Raw genomic sequence first — 10272 nt, 5'->3', positions numbered from 1 at the left:
GCTGTGCAATGAAGACACAAGCCGAACCCCTGTGGGTCACCCAGTCAGCCCCAACTATAAGATTTGTCAAAAAGGAACGTTTTTAAGCCTGGTCTTAAAAAATAGAGAGGGTGTCTGCCTCCAGAACCCAAACTGGGAGCAGGTTCCACAGGAGAGGAGCTGAGAACTGAAGGCTCTGCCTCCATTTGTTTGCAGATGTTTAATCTGTTACCGTCAGGCAGGCGGTACAGGTCAGTTACTGCAAAGACAAACCGTTCAGAGACAGTTTTTACCCAACAGCAGTAAGGGTCCTGAACAAAGGCTAATAGCCTTCCTCTGTTATAATATAACTACCTCATGTCATTCAGTGCACCTAATATGGCAGCTATTGCAGGCTATTGGCAGCTATTGGCAAGCTATTGGCAGCTATTGGCAGCTATTTTGCACCTTTTTTTGGCTACTGTATCATTCCACTCATTCCCTCCTGCACCTTATTGTTATTACTTACTTAATTTGTTATTATATTTTACACCTTACCTTATTTTATTATATCTTTATGTTATTTTATCTTCTTATCTTATTTACTTCTGTTATTTTATCATATTTTTTTTCACACTGTTTTGTACTTGACTGAAGGGCTTTTGCAATTTTGTTGTACTTGTTGCAATGACAAATAAAGTTCTACAAAAGTCTATAAAGTCAGATAATGTAGGAAATCTAGCTGATTACATCATGGTGTCCCTTACCATATGGACCTTCAGAGATGATTAGATGATAAACTGTGACCTGCTGGTTGCGTTTCTCTCTGTTCTCATGTTTCTTACATGTTGGTCTCCTGATGCTGCCTTACTCAGCTGGTCCATGAGCAGAACAGAAAACACAGTTGTTCCTGTAACCTATTGCCACCAACGCTGTCAAGCCAGGAGTTCAAGTCTTCCCACTCTTGTCTGTACTTTTGTAAATGTTTTTGCTTCTTTGAACATGGTGGAGTTTTGGCTGTAGACATTTTTAAACGCTTGGCTGCAGCAGCGTCTGTAACAGTGTCTGTCACCAGGCAACCCGCGCACAGACGCAGACACGGAGGTCTGAGGTCTATGGGCTGTTTCACTGACGTCACAACATCTGGGTCAGGAAGTAGCTCGGCGCCATGTTGAGTGGCAAGTTTGTTGAGTCTGTGACTGGAGTTTATCTTTCAGCCTAATATTTGTTGGCTATGGCTGCCACTCAGCTGAAAAAGTATGTTGACACACTTGATAGCACTTCAAAAGACCGACATCAGAGGAAGTTGGAGTTAATAGATGGAACTGATCCTAATGAAGTTACACAGAAGGACTGGACGAGCACCCACAGCGGCCTGCCTGAAGTGACCTACTGTGACCTCGTTTATAACAGAGTGCATACAGTATGGATCAGATGAAGGCATGCAGATCCCTCGAGGCTTACAACCACTTTGTTTGTGGTTGGGTGAGGCTGGTGACCTGGTTGTTCTCAGTGCTAAGGTTTGACCTACCGCCCCACCTCCACAGTCCTCACTCTGCCCCCCCATTCATGTTTATGTTACTGACCTGGCTGTTGTGATGACTGAAATTTATCCATCAACTGAGGTTTATTCCTAAAGAGATTAAATATATAAACTTAAATGAATACGTCTGTGCATTCATCTGCATTTTTGTTTGCCAGTAGGAAGCAAGTTTTGCTTCTGACCATCTGACAGACTTCCTAACATTCATAGTAAGAATTAAAATAACTATCAGGTATTATGACTGTTCTGATAACTTCAAGTTGCATTAGTCATTATAATTCAGAATGACCCTATCCTTTCTTTTTAATAAGTAAAATATGTCATTCTTGTCATTATATTTTGTTCGATTGAGGAGGTATGTAGGAGTGAGATAGAACGCCCTTTTATATTTGTATGTGTGAACCCAATCTATTTCTTCAGAATTATGAATAATCTCTTATAAAAATGACAAAATTCAAGAAGCAAATCCATGCCTGCTTTTGTTAATCCAAAACGTTTGTGAAAATTTCAATTACTCGAATAATTATAATTGTCTGAGGATGAACGTTATTCATGCTTGAATTGCATGTGTGATTAATTTCTTATATTCTATGAAATAGTCATTTCATTACTTTTAATTTCATTTATTTTCAGGTTGGTCGCTCCCAGAGGATGAATGAAGCTCCTTTGAAGCCGTGGATAATGGTCAGGCCTAATGGGACCATCATGGCAGGGCACTGTATGGCTGGTCTACGAGAGGTTTGCCGTCATGTTGCTGCTCTACTGTTTTGGGTTGAGTCTGCAGTGAAAATCCAACAATCAAAGACTGTTACACAGGAACCAGCTTACTGGCTGCTACCCACAGGAATAAAAACGTGGAATACAAGACAATCCAGGAAATCAATTTCACCTCAGCCTGGACTATGAAAAGAAATCTGGATGAGGAGATTGGTGGATTCACTTCCCCCAGACGGCCATCCACACATCAGAATCTGCCAACAGCTCCTGAGTTGGGTGATGAGGAGTTGTCTGTGTTTGTTGGACAACTTCACAGAACTGGTAGCAAACCTGTGGTGTTATCTGGCATGCCTGAGTATGCAGAACATTACATCCCATCCTCACTGGGTGACTCATTTCCACTGATTCTGAGTGAACTTTTAGAATAGAATAGAATAGAATAGAATAGAATAGACTTTATTGTCATTGTACCGGGTACAATGAGATTAGGATACCAGTTCCCATTTGGTGTCAAAGCAAAAAAAAAAAAAAAAGCAATAAACAATTTAAAAAGAACAATAAATATATGTACATAAGGGCATAATTGCTATAGCAGCATGAGTCTTTCAGGTGCAGAAGGAATGTGAGTGTCAAAGGCTGTTCGGTGGTCGATGTCGTCGGTATTTGTGTGGATGGGGGGGTGAACAGGTTCGATTGGCTCTGTGATTGTTGACTACAGTGATAGCTCTTGGGAAGAAGCTATTTCTGAGTCTACTTGTTCTGGTTTTGTGTGACCTGTACCGTCGACCGGATGGCAGCAGGTCAAACAGATGGTTACCGGGGTGGAATGGGTCGGTGATGATGTTGCCAGCTCTGCTGAGGTAGCGACAGTTGGCGATGTCCTCCAGGCTGGGCAGAGAGCAGCCAGTGATCTTCTGGGCTGTGCAGATGACCCTCTGCAGCACTCTCCTGTTTTCTGCTGAGCACCCCATGTAGCACTCCGTGATGCAGAACCCCAGGATGCTCTCTATGGGGGCTCTGTAGAAGGCAACCAGCAACAACTTTATGACAAGTCGTGTGTTGGGATGGAGAAAACAGAGTTGGATGCTCATTGTGAAGGCATATTCCAAAGCATAAATGTCACTGCCAACCACACAGAAAATGTAGAGAAGTACACCAGAGGCAGTCCAACAACAGAGCCTGGTTTCGTTTTAGGACTGGCCGAATAACTGCTTCACACCTCAAGTCAGTCTGTCACACTTCACCCACCCAACCAGCCAAGAGTGTCATACAGCCCATATGTTATCCAGAGTCTGTGAAATTTACCACAAAGGCCACAAAGTGGGGATGTGCCCATGAGAACACAACACTTGGTCTCTACCATGAAAACATGAAGAGCAAACATGACAATTTTGACTGTGTGCCCAGTGGACTGGTCCTAAATGCAGATTATCCCTTCATGGGGGCCTCACCTGACTCACTGGTGTCATGTGCTTGTTGTGGCCTCGGGACTGTAGAAGTGAATTGTCCATATTGTGTACGGAACAAAAATCTGGCAGACTCATTGGACAAAAAATCATACCTGGAAGAGGTTGATGGGAAGTTAAGACTGAAAAGGTCCCACAGATATTATTATCAAGTCCAGGCCAGGCGTGAACTAACCGTGACGTCATCCGTTGGTTTCAACGCCGAGAAAATGAAGCCCGGATTTTGCTACTTCCTGGTCGCCATTTTGGATTTTTTGGAGCCAGTGACGTAAAAAGCGTCATCAAACAGGCTGGACCGGAGAGCAACGAGGGGCAGGATTGGCTGAGGACTCTCTTATCCCGCCCACGTTTTACCGCAGAGGCTTCTGTTGCTGTCTATCAAGTATAGCCACGCCCCCTGGCTCCGCCAACTTTAACGATTTATTTAAAATTCAGTATTGATTTATTTTAAGATCGGCCACATGATCTCTCATTTTGACCATGAAAACTAACGGGGAAAAAATCCTGAGCTGTAGAACATCAGTCTATCAAATTTTATTTTTTCCAAAAATGAATTGGGGTCTATGGAGCAAAAGCTTTTTGGAGCCAACCCTAGCGGACGGTGGGATATTGCAAGTTTTTGACACTTCTGGGTTGACTTCACTTCTGGATCCAGATGCTACATCCATCTTTATATACAGTCTATGGATAGGACACTTGAATCAAAGAGAGAGTGCACTACACAATGCACACAGTATATATATGTGTATATATATATATATACACACGTGGACAAAATTGTTGGTACCCCTCAGTTAAAGAAGGAAAAACCCACAATTCTCACTGAAATCACTTGAAACTCACAAAAGTAACAATAAATAAAAATTATTGAAAATTAAATAATCAAAAACAGCCATCACTTTTGAATTGTTGATTAACATAATCATTAAAAAAAACAAACTAATGAAACAGGCCTGGACAAAAATGATGGTACCTCTATAAAAGATTGAAAACTACTTGACCAGAGTGACATGATTAACTCAGGTGTGTCATTTAATTGACATCACAGGTGTTTCCAAACTCATAATCAGTCAGTCTGCCTATTTAAAGGGAGACAAGTAGTCACCCTGCTGTTTGGTGAAAAGGTGTGTACCACACTGAACATGGACAACAGAAAGCGAAGGAGAGAATTGTCCCAGGACATCCGAAAAAAAATGATAGACAAACATCTTAAAGGTAAAGGCTATAAGACCATCTCTAAACAGCTTGAAGTTCCTGTGACAACAGTGGCTCATATTATTCAGAAGTTCAAGACCCACGGGACAGTAGCCAACCTCCCTGGACGTGGCCGCAAGAGGAAAATTGATGACAAATTGAAGAGACGGATCGTTGGAATTGTATCCAAAGAGCCCAGAGCAACCTCCAAAGAAATTAAAGGTGAACTCCAAGGCCAAGGTACATCAGTGTCAGATCGCACCATTCGTCGTTGTTTGAGCCAAAGTGGACTTCATGGGAGACGACCAAGGAGGACACCACTGCTGAAAAAAACTCATAAAAAAGCCAGACTGGAATTTGCAAAAATGCATGTTGACAAGCCACAAAGCTTCTGGGAGAATGTCCTTTGGACAGATGAGACCAAACTGGAGCTTTTTGGTAAGGCACATCAACTCTATGTTCATAGACTCAAAAACCAAGCATACGAAGAAAAGAACACTGTCCCTACGGTGAAACATGGAGGAGGCTCAGTAATGTTTTGGGGCTGCTTTGCTGCATCTGGCACAGGGTGTCTTGAAAGTGTGCAAGGTACGATGAAATCTGAAGACTATCAAGGCATTCTGGAGAGAAATGTGCTGCCTAGTGTCAGAAAGCTTGGTCTCAGTCGCAGGTCATGGGTCTTCCAACAGGACAACCATCCAAAACACACAGCCAAAAACACCCAAGAATGGCTGAGAGAAAAGCGTTGGACTATTCTAAAGTGGCCTTCTATGAGCCCAGATCTGAATCCCATTGAACATATGTGGAAGGAGCTGAAACATGCCATTTGGAGAAGACACCCATCAAACCTGAGACAACTGGAGCTGTTTGCTCATGAGGAGTGGGCCAAAATACCTGTTGACAGCTGCAGAACGCTCATTGACAAATACAGAAATCGTTTAATTGCAGTGATTGCCTCAAAAGGTTGTGCAACAAAATATTAAGTTATGGGTACCATCATTTTTGTCCAGCCCTATTTCATTAGTTTGTTTTTTAAATAATTATGTTAATCCACAATTCAAAAGTGATGGCTGATTTTGATTATTTAATTTTCAATAAATTTTTATTTATTGTTACTTTTGTGAGTTTCAAGTGATTTCAGTGAGAATTGTGGGTTTTTCCTTCTTTAACTGAGGGGTACCAACAATTTTGTCCACGTGTGTATATATATACATATAAATAGAAATATTTTCTTCAGAAGAAGAAAAGAAAGCAGTATTTACATCAAAATTTTTATGTAATTGCACAGCATCAGTATTTACATTTTTATTGCAGTTTGTAAATGTGTGAACAGAAACTACTGGGAGCTTGATTGTAAAGTGTGACTGCAGCAGGAAGGAAGGAGCTGCAGTATCTCTGCTTTAGACACCGCGGGTGAAGCAGTCTGTCACTGAAGGAGCTGCCCACTGATCTTACTGTTTCCTGCAGGGGGGGAGGTGTCCTCCATGATAGACAACAGCTTTGTCATCATCCTCCTGTCTCCACCACCTCCACAGGATCAAGGGGGCAGCCCAGGACAGAACTGGCTTTCTTTACCAATTTGTTTAGTCTCCTCCTGTCTGCAGCCGTGATGCTGCTGCTCCAGCAGACCACTCCATACATGATGGCTGATGCCACCACAGAGTCATAAAAGGATTGTGGGAATTCTAAAGAAGCTCCGTTTAACTGGACACAACAGGTGTGAACATTCTTGTCCCAGTCACACTGCAAACTGTATTTATGTTGCTCAATCAACCACTTGTTCCCCAGGCCACTTCAAGCTATTATTCTCTCGCTGACTCTGACCAACAATCATTTCACACTCGACACACAATATGGTGGACCAGCTAATAGCCTGGATGTGTGACATCAGCTAAAATGTATTCGCCGTACCCGGCGTCGGGTCTTCTCTACATCGCTCCTACAAACATCCACAGGTGTTGCTCTGCATGTTTGTGAGTGTGGATGGGGGCGATAACCAAGAAACGGGGGACAGGACGGATCCTGGAAAAGGACAGACTAACGTATGTCGCTTTGTTGGAACTGGGAGAGAATGAGGAGGGGTTCATACAGGCAGAATCGAAGCCTAAATAAGTGACTACACTTTAGAAAACAAGCCCAAAAATACACAACCCACGAGGGATGAAATTTGCAAGCGACTTTACAGGAAAAAAAGCCCAAAGTCACTTATAATAAGCTCACTTGGCAACACTGCTCTTCAGGGGGGTCGTGCCGCCCCGTATCTGTGGAACCATAGATATACACAAACACTAGATGTCTCCAGACGGAGTCGGCGGCGTCGTCACTTGGCGGCCATCTTAGGACAGGGGACTGCTCTGACACTGTACTGTAGTCAATGGTAAGGTGGATGATTTCCTCACTTTAACACTCATAACTCGCTCAATTCTTGATTGATTTACAAACGGTTTAGTTTATTACAAACCTTATTAACGTGGCTATGATTCAGGATAAATGTTGAAATCGCAGCTTTTCGTTTTGAAAAATGCGGCATAGTTGTGTGTCTTTTCTGCCTGGCTACTCACATCGAAGATGGTGTTACTCACAATCTGATTTTCAATTATTAGGTTTTCCTGAGACCAACGTTTTTTGAGAACCTAATCTTTAGGCGAAATTACATTCTTTGTGGTTGTGGTTGTATTTATTTGCTTATTAAGAGACTTTGATTGAGACCTTAGACTTATTGTTTGTATACATCTATGCCTGGATTAGTTAGCCTGCAGCCGAAATGCATTGTGGGTAATGTAGGCACCAGGCTCATGAAAAGAAACGACAACATCTCTGTTTGTTGTGCATTGATTTTGGTTGAGCTTTGTTTTTATCTGTGCATTAGAAAGCTGATAGTAATAAAGAAGTGCAATGCTAAATAATAAAATTATATTTACATCCATTTATGCTGAAAAAAGATGATATCTGTGTTCATTTTTTATTTTTTTGCAGTGACAGCCTGAAGTTTAGAGAAGTGGAAGGTCCTCTGCAGTCCTCAAACCAGCAGGATAAAACTCTGAAGATTACAATATAAGTATAAACCATAAATTAAGAATAGTACGACACTAAATAACCTTTGACTAAAAAGACAGCTAGCAGACAATTTTCATGCCTGAGATTTAGAAATAAATAAATTAAAAAGCTTAACATGATGCTGTTCAGCTAGTTAGAGATGTTGGTCATCAACCTTTAATCTTGTTTTTTTAAGAAGGCGAGATTCACTTAAAAATTGTCCACTCCATTGTTGTAACTTCAGTTGGTTGTGGGACGCTGGAAAAATCCTGGAAATGATTTATTGAAGTGTGGGAACCTTGTTATTATTTTTCTTTATTTATTATTTATTTTTTTATTCAAATGTCATTATTTTTTCATTTTAGCATTTCTTTTTATTTGTTCATCATTTATTTATTTTGTCTATTTGAATATTGTAAATATTAAAGATTGACAGTATAATATCTCTGTGTGTATAGCTATTTCTTTATTACCTATCTACTTAATATAATTTTATATGAATTCAATGGTTTTAATTATTCTTATGTAAGCAGTAAAAGAATTACATCTCTGACGTTTATAACGAACCAAGCTGTTGTAAAATCGGTTGAAAATTGAGCAATCTACAGTGATTTTAAAATCCATGCTCCATTGACTTTAATGTTATGAGTGATCGAGCAGCCCTGTCCCAAGATGGCCGCCATGTGGCGACGTCGCTCCCCATAGGCTGACAGCGCTCATGAGCCATCGAGTGTTTGTATATATCTATGTGTGACAGCACTGTAAGGTACGTTACGTCTACATGGTGCATTCAAACGCACACGGACATCAGAGTTTTGCTCATTATTTGTCCTTTCTGGACTTTCGCTCTTTACGGCCAGCCACAAACTTTCATATACATATTTTTGAATTAGATCATTCAGGATTGGGGTGGCAGCCAGGGTGGCAAGGCATCTTCTAGGGGTGGCATTTACCACCCTATGCCACCCCGCTAGATCTGCCCCTGGCTGGACTCTTCCTCTTGGACGTCCCTTCGTTCTGCCTCTGGTCATGCTGCTATAGGCCTATAGGCTGCTGGGGGACTTCTCTTGATGCACTGAGCCCTTCTCTATCTACCTTTACATTTAATATGTATACCGTTATTGCAGTACATTCACTCTGTTTCCCCCTGTGTTATTTCTCCGAGTGTCCCTGGTCCCAGAGCTGGATGCTTCAGATCTGTGGTTGATGTTCCACCAGCTGGTCCAGTCTCCATCATGTCCACTGTGGGATGCTGCTGCTGACCTTCCTCCAGTCCTCTGCTTCCAGCTGCTCATTTCCACCAGTCTCTGCATCATCCTCACTATACTTGATCTGCTCTTCTACATACTGTTTGAATTTTACTACCAGCTATATATGTAGTAGATTTAATGCCAGAGCTGTACACCAGAACAGGAAACTATGGATCAGTTTACATGTTAGTTTCTACTTTGTATGAATCATCTGTCTGATCATACATGGATCCACCTGTGTGTTCTATGTTCCTTGTTCCCCCCCCTCCTACCTCTCCACCTCTTTCCAGGCAGAGATGGTTATCCACATATAGATCCAGGTTCTGTTCCAGGGGTTCTTCCTGTTAAAGGGTGTTTTTTCTGCCACTGTCTCCTTATTACTGGCTCGGGGGTTCTATGGGTCTGTAAAGTGTCTTGAGACAATTTGACTGTAATTGGTGCTATATAAATAAAATTGAATTTGAAAAAATTGGTCTGGAATGATTGACTGGTTCCATGGAGGAGGTGGCCCCAGACTCGATCGTATACTCTGTTCTCCTCGATTGGAAAATTATCAGCTCCATGCTCCTCAAATTCTGCCACAGCTGTGAAAGATGCCCTGCATAGCACCGGTCCCAAAGATCTCGCACCCCAAGGACCTCAACCACTACAGGCTGGTGGCACTAACATCCCACCGGAAGAAGACCCTGGAGAGGCTGGTGCTTTGTACTTGCAGCCTCGGTGATCTCATCACTTGCTGCAGTTCACCTACCAGCACGGCATCAGGGTTGATGGTGCGTCATCTACCTCCTGCACAGATGGTAGAGTCTATGATTCTGTGGTGGTTCAGCAGTGGGTCTGCTTGACCAGCAGCAGGAAGAGACTGAATAAAGTGGTTCAGAAAGCCAGCTCTGTCCTGAGCTGAACCCTGGATCCTATGGAGGTGGTGGGAGACAGGAGGACAGAGCGCTGTCTGTCATGGAGGACACCTCCACCCTCTAAAGGAACCAGAACCATCACGGGAGGTCCTGTCTGTCTGTCTGTCTGTCTGTCTGTCTGTCTCCTGTTGGAAGTAAATCAGTGATGTTCAGCTGATGAGAAATAAAACAGGTTCAGGGCTGAACGTTCC

Source organism: Acanthochromis polyacanthus, chromosome 5 (assembly GCF_021347895.1).
Source record: "Acanthochromis polyacanthus isolate Apoly-LR-REF ecotype Palm Island chromosome 5, KAUST_Apoly_ChrSc, whole genome shotgun sequence".
Lineage (NCBI taxonomy): Eukaryota > Metazoa > Chordata > Actinopteri > Pomacentridae > Acanthochromis > Acanthochromis polyacanthus.
The sequence above is the reverse complement of the archived record's forward strand: the minus strand, read 5'-3'. Positions refer to the sequence as shown.